Below are 10,201 nucleotides of genomic sequence, written 5' to 3' on the forward strand. Positions count from 1 at the left end.
ACAAAGCCTCCGGAATAAAGATCAGCAGCAGCCTGAAAACGCTTCCATAATCTTCCCAGCTAATCTTTATTTGCTGATGATGAAAAGAAGAGGGGGGAGGGGTGGGCCAGAGGGAGAGCGAGCGGAATGTCATTTGGACGAACACTATATTTATATGTGTACATACACGAGGCCGAGAGAGACCCGGCCTCTCCTCCGGAGGGTGCGTGGGCAGAGCGACCTCCCTCCGCAGGGCTCGGCCGCCCGCCGACCTCCGCCCCCCCCACCCCGCCCCGGGGGACTCGGGGAGCCGGGAGGCCCAGGGTACTGGGGGTCTAGGGAGAGACAAAAAGGGCTCCACCCGAGCTGCCTGACGGGAGACACAGGGGGAGACCCCGGCCTCCTGCTCCCTCCAGATCAATGTCGCGCGTCCTCGGCGCTCGGGCGGGCTGCACTCCCTGGAGCGCGGGCGGCCCGGGGCGCACGCGGGGTGGGCTCGCCAGCCTGGAGGGGCCGCGCCGCCCCCGGCGCACATCAAAGGCCGCGCTGGCAATCCGTGTGCATTTCCCCAATTAATGGCATTTCCTGCCCCCCGCTCCGCCTGTCCGCCCCGCCCCCCGCGCCAGCCCGGCTGCCCCGCGCAGGGACAAGCGTGCCCGGCGGAGCGAGTGCGCGCGTGTCCGCTCGCCCGGGTCCTCGGACCTAGGGGCGCCCCCGCACGCCTGGGCCTCCTCGAGGCCGCGTTTCGGACGCCTGCTGGGAGGAGAGAGGCTTCGGGTGCGGCGGGGGACACAGGGAGGACGCAGGAGGAACCTCCTCGGCCCCCTTGCGGCGCCTACAGGCACCGAGTCCCCGGGGAGGCCGTCTTCCGGGCCTCTGGTGCAGTGGGCGCCGAGGGAGCCCTGCCTTTGAGCCCGCCCCAGTCCCTTCCCACTCGCGTCTCTGCAGCCCTCCGAGGTCGCGGTTCCAGTGGGAGCGGGGGTGTGAAAAGCAAGCGAGGCCTCAGCGCGGGACTGCGTCCTCCTCTGCTTTCTAATCCGCTGGGCGGCAGGGCGGGAGCCGGAGGGTCCTCTGTTGTCCAGACGCCACTCACTTTGGAGAACGCGGCCCGCTGTCCCCTTCTCTCGTTGGGCCCACCCCGTGGGACGTACGGAGCTCAGTGCAGTCGCCGGGCACCCCGGGGCGGGGTGGGGGGCTGGGGGGCAGGCTCCACCCACCCCGTCCCCACGCGGGGCCCGGGGCGCCCTGCGGATCGGAGGGAGGGGCGCGGGCTGGGGAGCACGCCGGCTCTGCCACGACGTGTTTGTAGAAGTTGTAGAAAGGCAGGAGCAACTTCGATGGGGCGGACCCGTAGGTACTGGCTGCTCGTGGTCACAGGCGTCACTTGCTTCAGCTCCAGGCGCTGCAAAGCTCAGAGCTGACACTCTGCCCCGCTGGCCTTACGGATGGCCCCCGCGGTGCCCCGCCCGCCCGCTGGCCCGGGTGGACGTCTGCACTGTGCCCGGATGCACTGGGCCTTGCCCGGAACGGACGCTTTCAAGCTGTCCTGGAAGGTCAGGAATCAAGGAGCAACAAAAATCGTACAGATTAGAGTCGGTACATCCTCCTGAAAAACCATCAACAAAAGAAAACCAACCCGGTAGCAGGACTTACAGCCTCCTGCTCAAGCCGTGCAATCAGGCTGATGAGCTAAATAAATGAGCAGGTCTGTCCAGACGCGCGGGCCCTTCCATGCTAAGGGCTGTGCTTGGCCTGCGTGGCCCGGAGCCAAGGAGCAGGCTGTTGCTCTGGGCCTTCCTGGTCGGTGTTGGGCAAGGACCAAGCTTCTGTTCTTGCACGTGCGGGGGTGGGGGTGGGGGTAGCCAGGACATCTCTGCTTCTCCCTTCTGAATCGCTGGCTACTGCTGAGAAATTTCACTTAATAATGTATTCTGCATTTTGAGCCTTGTATGTCTGATTCATCCGGACTTTTCTGTTTGAAATCAGACATGAGGGAGTGATGCAGAGGCATTGCCTGCCCTTCTATGGCGAAGACACTGGACCCCAAAGACACTGATTTTCTTGAAATCAGAAAGTTAAGAAAAAAAGAATCCTTTATAAAAATTTTAATCAGTGAGCAGACAGTGGATTTCCCTAAAGTCTGGAGATGTTTGCACTCTGTGTGTGTGCTCTGCTTTACGGAGACATGGTGAATCAGAATTCATAAGATAGGAAGTTGAAGGTGCCATGACTCGGTCGGCAAAGGACTCTTCCCTTTCCTGGGAGCGTAACTGCAGGTGTCTCTGGAGTGGCCAGCGCTGCCGTTCAGGGTAGAGCAGTGGGCTTGCGCAGCCATGCCCCAGGGCCCCAGGACCAGGCTCAGCCACACGCCTGCCTGCCGGAGACCAAGCAGGTCTTCTGGAGCACGGACGGTCTCCCTGCAGCGGTCCACGGAGGTCTGCAGCCTGCGGCCCGTGCACCACGGCCATCCCACCAGGCCTACCCCCGTCTGCGCAGCAGGTGGGCTGTTTCGGACAGATGGCCTTGAGTCTCCTCGGAGCGGTTGAGGTGAAGGTGTCACCAGAGGCTGGAAGAGGAGGTCCAGGCTCGTGAGGAAAGCCAACAGCAGTGAAGACGTAGGTGGCGGTTGTGCCGAAGAGGGGACGTTTGCTTACAGGAGGGGGCCGCTGCCACCGGAAGTGGAGAGGGAGAGAAGCCCCTGAGACCGAGGCCCCACCAGAGGAAGGTGGGGTGTGAGGAGGCCTGAGACCAGCGCGGGTGAGGAGGAGCGAGCGGGAGGAGGCAACGCAGGACCGTCGGTGGCCTGTGCTCCGGAGCATGATGGTGGCACCTACGTTTCCTGCAGAGTACACCCCCTGCTATTTCACTTGTTGGTTGATTTCTTTATTTTGAACTTTTGAAAGGCAAGAGATTAGTCCTTCACACAAGGTAAGATTCTGGACAAGGCAGATAAATGAACTGTTAATTGATTTATACCCCAGCACACCTCAATCCCAGCCCTTCCTTCCGAAAGTAATGCTATTTCAAGAAATCAGACTATGGCCTTGTGTGTAACATTCAAGTTGAAACATGAGACAACTGTGTTTATGATTGAGGCACACATCCGATGCTCACTTGAAAGTAAAAACCAGAATTTATTTATAAAGGACATTTTCCCCTTTAATGACTTAATTTTTCTTTCATTTTGCTTATGCTGACTCCTTTTTGCTTCTCTTGTTTTTAATCAATCAAATTTTGGCCAAAAACGAATGTCAGCATTGAATGTATGAAATACATTTAATGTAAATCACATAATAGATAAACATGCTGTTTGGATGCTTTTTGCCTTTTTTGTGTTTAAGAACTGAGCTGACAGAAAAAAGTGGCTTCTTGGATAATTGCTCTAAAAATAATTAGAACATGTACTGCTGGCTTTTTTTTTTTTTTTTAAACACTCCAGTATCCTTGCCTGGAAAATCCCATGGATCTCGGAGCCCGGTGGGCTGCCGTCCATGGGGTCGCAAAGAGTTGGACACGACCGAACGACTTCACTTTCACTGCTTGCATTTTTTTTTTTTTTGATGCTGAAGCTGAAACCCCAATACTTTGGCCACGTGATGAGAAGAGTCGACTTTGGAAAAGGCCCTGATGCTGGGAAAGATTGAAGGCAGGAGGAGAAGGGGACAACAGAGGTTGAGATGGTGGATGGCATCACCGACTCAATGGACATGAGTTTGAGCAAACTCTGGGAGATAGTGAAGGATAGGGAAGGCTGGAGTGCTGCAGCCCATGGGATCGCAAAGTGTGGGACCCGACTGAGCAACTGAACAACACCAACTGCTCGCGAGGGCAGATCTCACTCTATGTTGTTACCTGTTCATTGTGTGAACTGTTTGTGTGTGAGATAGCCCCGTAGCCTACAGACACATTTGAAACTAGTTTCTTGCTGAGAATGGTCCTTATAATCCATGTGGGGATTGGTTGGATTGTTTTCCCTGTAGTCACGTGGTCCTTGAATTTTACAATGACTTTATTTTTTTTTGGTTTTTTTTTTTCTAATTTTATTTTATTTTTAAACTTTACATAATTGTATTAGTTTTGGCAAATATCAAAATGAATCCGCCACAGGTATACATGTGTTCCCCATCCTGAACCCTCCTCCCTCCTCCCTCCCCATACCATCCCTCTGGGTCGTCCCAGTGCACTAGCCCCAAGCATCCAGTATTGTGCATCGAACCTGGACTGGCAACTCGTTTCTTACATGATATTTTACATGTTTCAATGCCATTCTCCCAAATCTTCCCACCCTCTCCCTCTCCCACAGAGTCCATAAGACTGTTCTATACATCAGTGTCTCTTTTGCTGTCTCATACACCAGGTTATTGTTACCATCTTTCTAAATTCCATATATACAATGACTTTATAAACACAAACATTAACTACTCATATTCCATGTTAAGTACACATTTTAGTCATATCAATTCAGAGAGAATTTAGCTGCTACTATTATGTCACAATGGCACCCCACTCCAGTAATTTTGCCTGGAAAATCCCATGGATGGAGGAGCCTGGTAGGCTGCAGTCCATGAGGTCGCTAGGAGTCAGGCACGACTGAGCGACTTCACTTTCACTTTTCACTTTCATGCATTGGAGAAGGAAATGGCAACCCATTCCAGTGTTCTTGCCTGGAGAATCCCAGGGACGGGGGAGCCTGGTGGGCTGCTGTCTCTGGGGTCGCACAGAGTCAGACATGACTGAAGCAACTTAGCAGCAGCAGCAGCAGTATTTTGTTACAATGTACCGATTTCAAAGAGAATTAAAATAATATCATATTGTGATTTCTGAAAAATTCTGCCAGACCTTACATGTGTTTGTGCTGAGAATCAGCTGGTGCGTTTTTGAAATCTCTGCCATTGCTTCTGCCCTCGGGTCACTGACAGCCTTTCTCGGCTTTTTCTCTCATCTCCAGTCTCCACACATTACTTTCAGGAGGTTGGTGTTCATCAGCTGTCTTCGTGTATTATTTCAACAAGAGCGATGAATGGTCTTCAAGATGCCTGGTTGGATGGCCTCTGGTGGAGCTGGGCTGCAGGTGAGATGACATCCTGAGGGGTCTTCTCGCTGAACGGCCTGGGACATGGTCCCGGCGGCGGCCTCTGTGTCCCTCCTGTCTGTGGGTGGCAGAGCTAGGGCCTGGCTGGGAGGTGTATGTGGTCCGTCTCACACCATGGACCCCGTCCGCAGCCTCAGGAGCTCAGGCTGGAGTTCTTCCGCTGCCCACTAGCTAACTTTCTCTGGGGGAGAAGCCTTCACAAAACCCCGAAAAAAGGGGACTGTGTGTGCGTGGAGGACTTTGCTTTCTGTTGGGTACATGCTGAGAAGTTTGGTTGCCCTGAGTAATGTTTAAACACAATGAGGTGTCTCAGGGAATGCCACGGGGCACCATCCTTCTGCCTTACAAGTGGCCGTGGTCTCCCGTTCCCCCTGGGAGGGGAGCACAGACCCCCTGCCACTGGGGAGACACTGAATGAAGGAACAGAAGGTCCCCCATGTGTGAAAAATGGCAGCTACGTGGTTTTGACCACAAATTATTGCTTGATATGTGATAGCTGGACAAAACTGTTTTATCCCATGCCTTTCTTTAGAGAACAAAAGCATATTTGTTCTTGGCTGTTGTGAGGTTATTGGAAGAGTAAATGTGTTACTTTCCATATTATCCAAACGGGATTAACAGATGCGTGGCCATTTGACACAAGATGTTACTTGATGAGAAGAATTTCGGTCAACCTTTAAATGGGTTTCCTGGCCCCAGATTTGCTGAGTGAACACCAGACACTTGAGAAGTGACTGCAGGGCTGCATGGGGCTCTTTCTGACCAGGACGCATGCAGGCTCTATGCCTCTGGCTCCCTGTATCCTGGCTGGAGACCCTGTTGGGGGGGAGTTGGGGGGACACTGGCCTCCTGGGTTTCACGCCCTCCCTGGAGTTACTGGATGCCACACCTTCCTCTGTGGGTCTCTGCCATCTGCTCTCAGGTGGAAGGAAGGGACGTTGTCCCTGTGACTGTGGCTTCTGAGGGCTAGGCTGCTCCTTCCACGCCGCGGGTGCCCTCCGGGCCTCGCTGACACAGGGCTCAGCACACACCTGCGTTTACCCCTGCCACTCTGTGGTGTGGACACCAGGTGAGAACTGGGGCACCTCCCAAAACACAGGTGCTGCAGGGGTCAGACGTCCGACGTCACTGTCTCTGCAGTGAGGATGAAACTCAGCCACAGAAGTGTGTGGCCCGGAGGCTGCCGCCTGTGCCCACAGGGGTCGGGTCGCTACCGTTTCACGCTGACCGTCTGAGCGGCTGGACCTTCATGCTCTTGAACAGAACAAGCGGCCTCTGACCTGCGGTGCCAGGCCAGGACTCGGGTGTACGGGGAGGGATCTAAGTGTGACAACTGAGTTGCTGCCCGAGATGTGGGCTGCGCCCCACATGCCCTCTGTGTCCCCGCTCGTGGCCGCTTTCCCTGTTGGTGAGGTGTCCCCACTGTCCAGAGAGCCGGTGCAGGATTTCTTCTGCTGTCATTCTGTGATGAATGAAATAATTACAGCATGCAATCAGAGCATGTTGTATGATGATCAACAATCAGATCAATCAGCATGACGACGATCTCAGGTCATCGCAGAGTCAGCCCACTGAACATACCAGAAACTTCTGCTTGGCTTTTAATTAAACAGTTCTCCCGCAAGGTCTGTCGTCGCTGGCTCGGGCAAGTGGGCAGTGCTGGGACCCACAGGGCCTGTTGGTCCTCAGCACCGCAACTGCCTGTGGCCTGAAGCGAGGCTCAGGGCGCCTCCATCGTGTGGAAGAGACACCTCCTGGTTCTGCTTGTAATTACGGTGACGGATGACGTCATAATGTTGGTGCAAACAGGGCACCTCTTCCTAGGCGTCTATAATGAAGTTTCTTCTATGCTTCAAGAAGAGTCTCCATCCTTTGTACAGTCTAACCCCAGAGAATCTATGGAGGCAAACAGCTAGCGGTCTACTGTCTGCACAGTTGGTACTCATTTTAGGAGGAAATCCCCCCAAAACATATTTTCATTTCAAACTTTTCCTTTTCTCTATAAGCTTAAAAAGACTGTATATGTCCTGTTATCTCCCTGGGAATACTTCTGGGCTGCAAAGAAAGTGGTTATGACTGTTAATTGGTTCTGCAGTTTGGACATCATGTTTTTGGTCCTATCTTACCTTAGAATGGTAAAGAGTTTTTTAAAGTAGAAAACCCACAGTGTGCATGTTAGCAATTACTACCTGGTTACAAGCACTCGAATGTGCCTTCCTCAGTAGCTGAATTGCTCTGTTTTGAGTCCAGGATTCCATAGCTATGTGTCCTGCCATCTGGGACAAGGTGAAGAAGTGTGGAGAGTTCTGTGGTGGAAGTTAGGGGTGATGAGCTTACGACAGGGGCGCAGCCCCAACAGGGTGTCTGGTGATGACTTAGATAGGTGGGGAAGCCCGGCATGGCTCACCCCTGCCACACTCCTCTGCTGCGAGCCCCACCCTGAGTGTGTGATGATTTACTGGAAACCACAGTGTAATACAGAGAGAAAGAGCGTCCTGCAGGGCTCCCACAGCTGGGCAGGAAGACACGGGAAAAGGCAGAGATGAGGCCGCTGCTGGGACAGGTAGCGAGAGCCCTGAGACTGCCCCATCACCTCGTCCTCCCCTCAGGAACCTGTTTGGGGCTTATGGGGCAGCGTGCCTCACATTAGCAGTTTTTAAAGGTTTCTCTGTTGGTCATTGTGTTCGTTAGTCCCAAGGAAGCCCTCTTCTTCCAGGAGAAAGTGATCTTGGTGGCCAGGCCCCTGCTGATGGTCTTCCTTCCCCAGGTGGTTTCTCTCTACAGGCGCGAGTCCCTCGGGGGCACCAGAGCTGGGAGCTGATGCCAGCGATGCCCTGGCGGCTTCCTTCTGCCCGCTGGCCTGTTGGTGCCGTCTCCCACGCCCACTCACGAGGGGCCCTGGGCGGCAGTGCCAGGAAGGGGCTGAAGCTGGCAGGTGGAGGTTTATGTGGGCGCCCGTCGGGCAGCACTGCAGCCATCTCGCCAGAGCAGAGTTTCCTTCTTTTGGGTCTAGACTCGGCTAGTCCTTTGGCGGGAGCAGCTGCAGCATCAGATTCTGAGGAAGGTCAAGGGGCATTGCCGTGACTTCTGACTGTTAGAGATCCAGAGAACACTGCGTTCAGAGACATAGACCTAGGCAGTGACAGTCTGCAGGGGCAGGGCCTGCTGTGTTAGGGGACTTCCTGTACGTATGCACAGAAGCAGGTGCCACAGAGCCTGGGAGCACGTCCTCTATCAGACACATGCCACAAACACAGAGACGGTGCACCAACCCAGCTGGAAGGCGCTGAGTCAGGGCTGTCACGTGTCCGCCCACAGCAGCTCTATGGTGTTGTATGGAGGACGTTTACCCTTAGTCATCACATCTACAGGACATGTGGGTGTCACGTGACTCAGATAGAATGGAAAATCCATGTGCTAGCTTTTAAGTCATGTCCGACTTTTTGCGACCCCATGGACTGTAGCCTACTGAGCCCTCTTTCCATGGAATTTTCCAGGCAAGGATACTGCAGTGGGTACTGTTTCCTTCTCTAGGGGATCTTCCTGACCCCGGGATCAAACCCACATCTCCTGCATCTTTTGCACTGCATTTGGGATCTTTATTACTAGTGCCACACAGCAAAGATAGGAGGGAAAATCCATAACCATCTGAAAAATGTATGATCTTTATTTTTATTTCAGCTGGTACCTGAATTCTGCATTTTTCTGAACATAATTAACAGGAGAGCTAGGGAGATTTCTTAGGACAAGGGCTTGGTGGTGTGGGCCTGCAGCCACCTGGTACGCTGTGGTGTGGAGTGATGTGCTATAGATACTGACATAAACGGAGGGGACTGGCCAGATCAGTCAAATGCTCCACCTCGGAGAAGCCCAGGGAAGGGGTGAACGCCATATGATGGGCCTGTTCTCGTTAGAATTCCATGTCCAACTGACCTTGGGCACCCCCGAAGCCAAGAAAGCCTCAGAACTGGGGACGTGGGCATAACTTGGTGAGGGGCAAGAAAGAAATGCTGAGACATGAGATGCTGTCTGCACTCCAGGATCTTTGTGTCTGAGTTAAAAACTTGCCCAGTTTCTGCAGAAAGAGTAGTTGTGACGTTTTGCCTTATTTGGCAGCTTATTTTAAATAATGCACACTTGGGAAACTTGGCAGAGCATGACACTAATCTATGTGAGATCCTCATCACTGGTTCTGTTGCAGCTGGGACGCTGTAGGAGGGGGTCTCGTCCACTGGGCATGGCGGGAAGGTGTCTTTCTCCTCTGAGGCTTTTCCACCTGGACCAATGGTTGGCTTCTACTCCACCAGCGTTTCACTAGGTTCTGACTCACTTCATTTGGACTCAAACCAAATTCAGAACTGACCATTTATGGAGCAGCTTTTAAGGTCCACCGATAATGAAGACCATCCCGTTGTTCATTTGTTGAGTCATGTCTGATTCTTTGTGACCCCATGGACTGCAGCACACCAGGCTCCTTTGTCCTCCACTATCTCCTGGAATTTGCTCAAACTCACGGCCATTGAGTTGGTGATGCCATCCAACCATCTCATCCTCTGTCACCCCCTTCTCCTCCTGCCCTCAATCTTTCCCATCATCAGGGTCTTTTCAATGAGTTGCCTCTCTGAATTACGTGGCCAAAGTATTGGAGCTTCAGCTTCAGCATTCGTGCTTCCACTGAATATTCAGGGTTGACTGAATGACTTTAGGACTGACTGGTTTGATCTCCTTGCTATCCAAGGGACTCTCAAGAGTCTTCTCCAGCACCACAGTTCGAAAGTATCAATTCTTTTATGCTCAGTCTTTATGGTCCAACTCTCACATCTGTACACGGCTACTGGAAAAACCACAGCTTTGACTAGACAGATCTTTGTTGGCAAAACATGTCTTTGCTTTTTAATAGACTGTCTGGGTTTGTCATAGCTTTTCTTCCAAGGAGCAAACGTCTTTTAATTTCGTGGCTGCAGTCATGGTCAGCACTGATTTGGGAGCCCAAGAAAATAAGAATCCCATGGACAGTATGAAAAGACCATCCTGGACACCATATAAAAAAGCCTCCTTATGTTGTAGATGAGGATGGCACTTTGGAGAGATTAAGTAGCTGAGGCACATGGTGTCACTGATGCTCTGGCT

Source organism: Bos mutus, chromosome 24, assembly GCF_027580195.1.
Source record: "Bos mutus isolate GX-2022 chromosome 24, NWIPB_WYAK_1.1, whole genome shotgun sequence".
Classification (NCBI taxonomy): Eukaryota; Metazoa; Chordata; class Mammalia; order Artiodactyla; family Bovidae; genus Bos; species Bos mutus.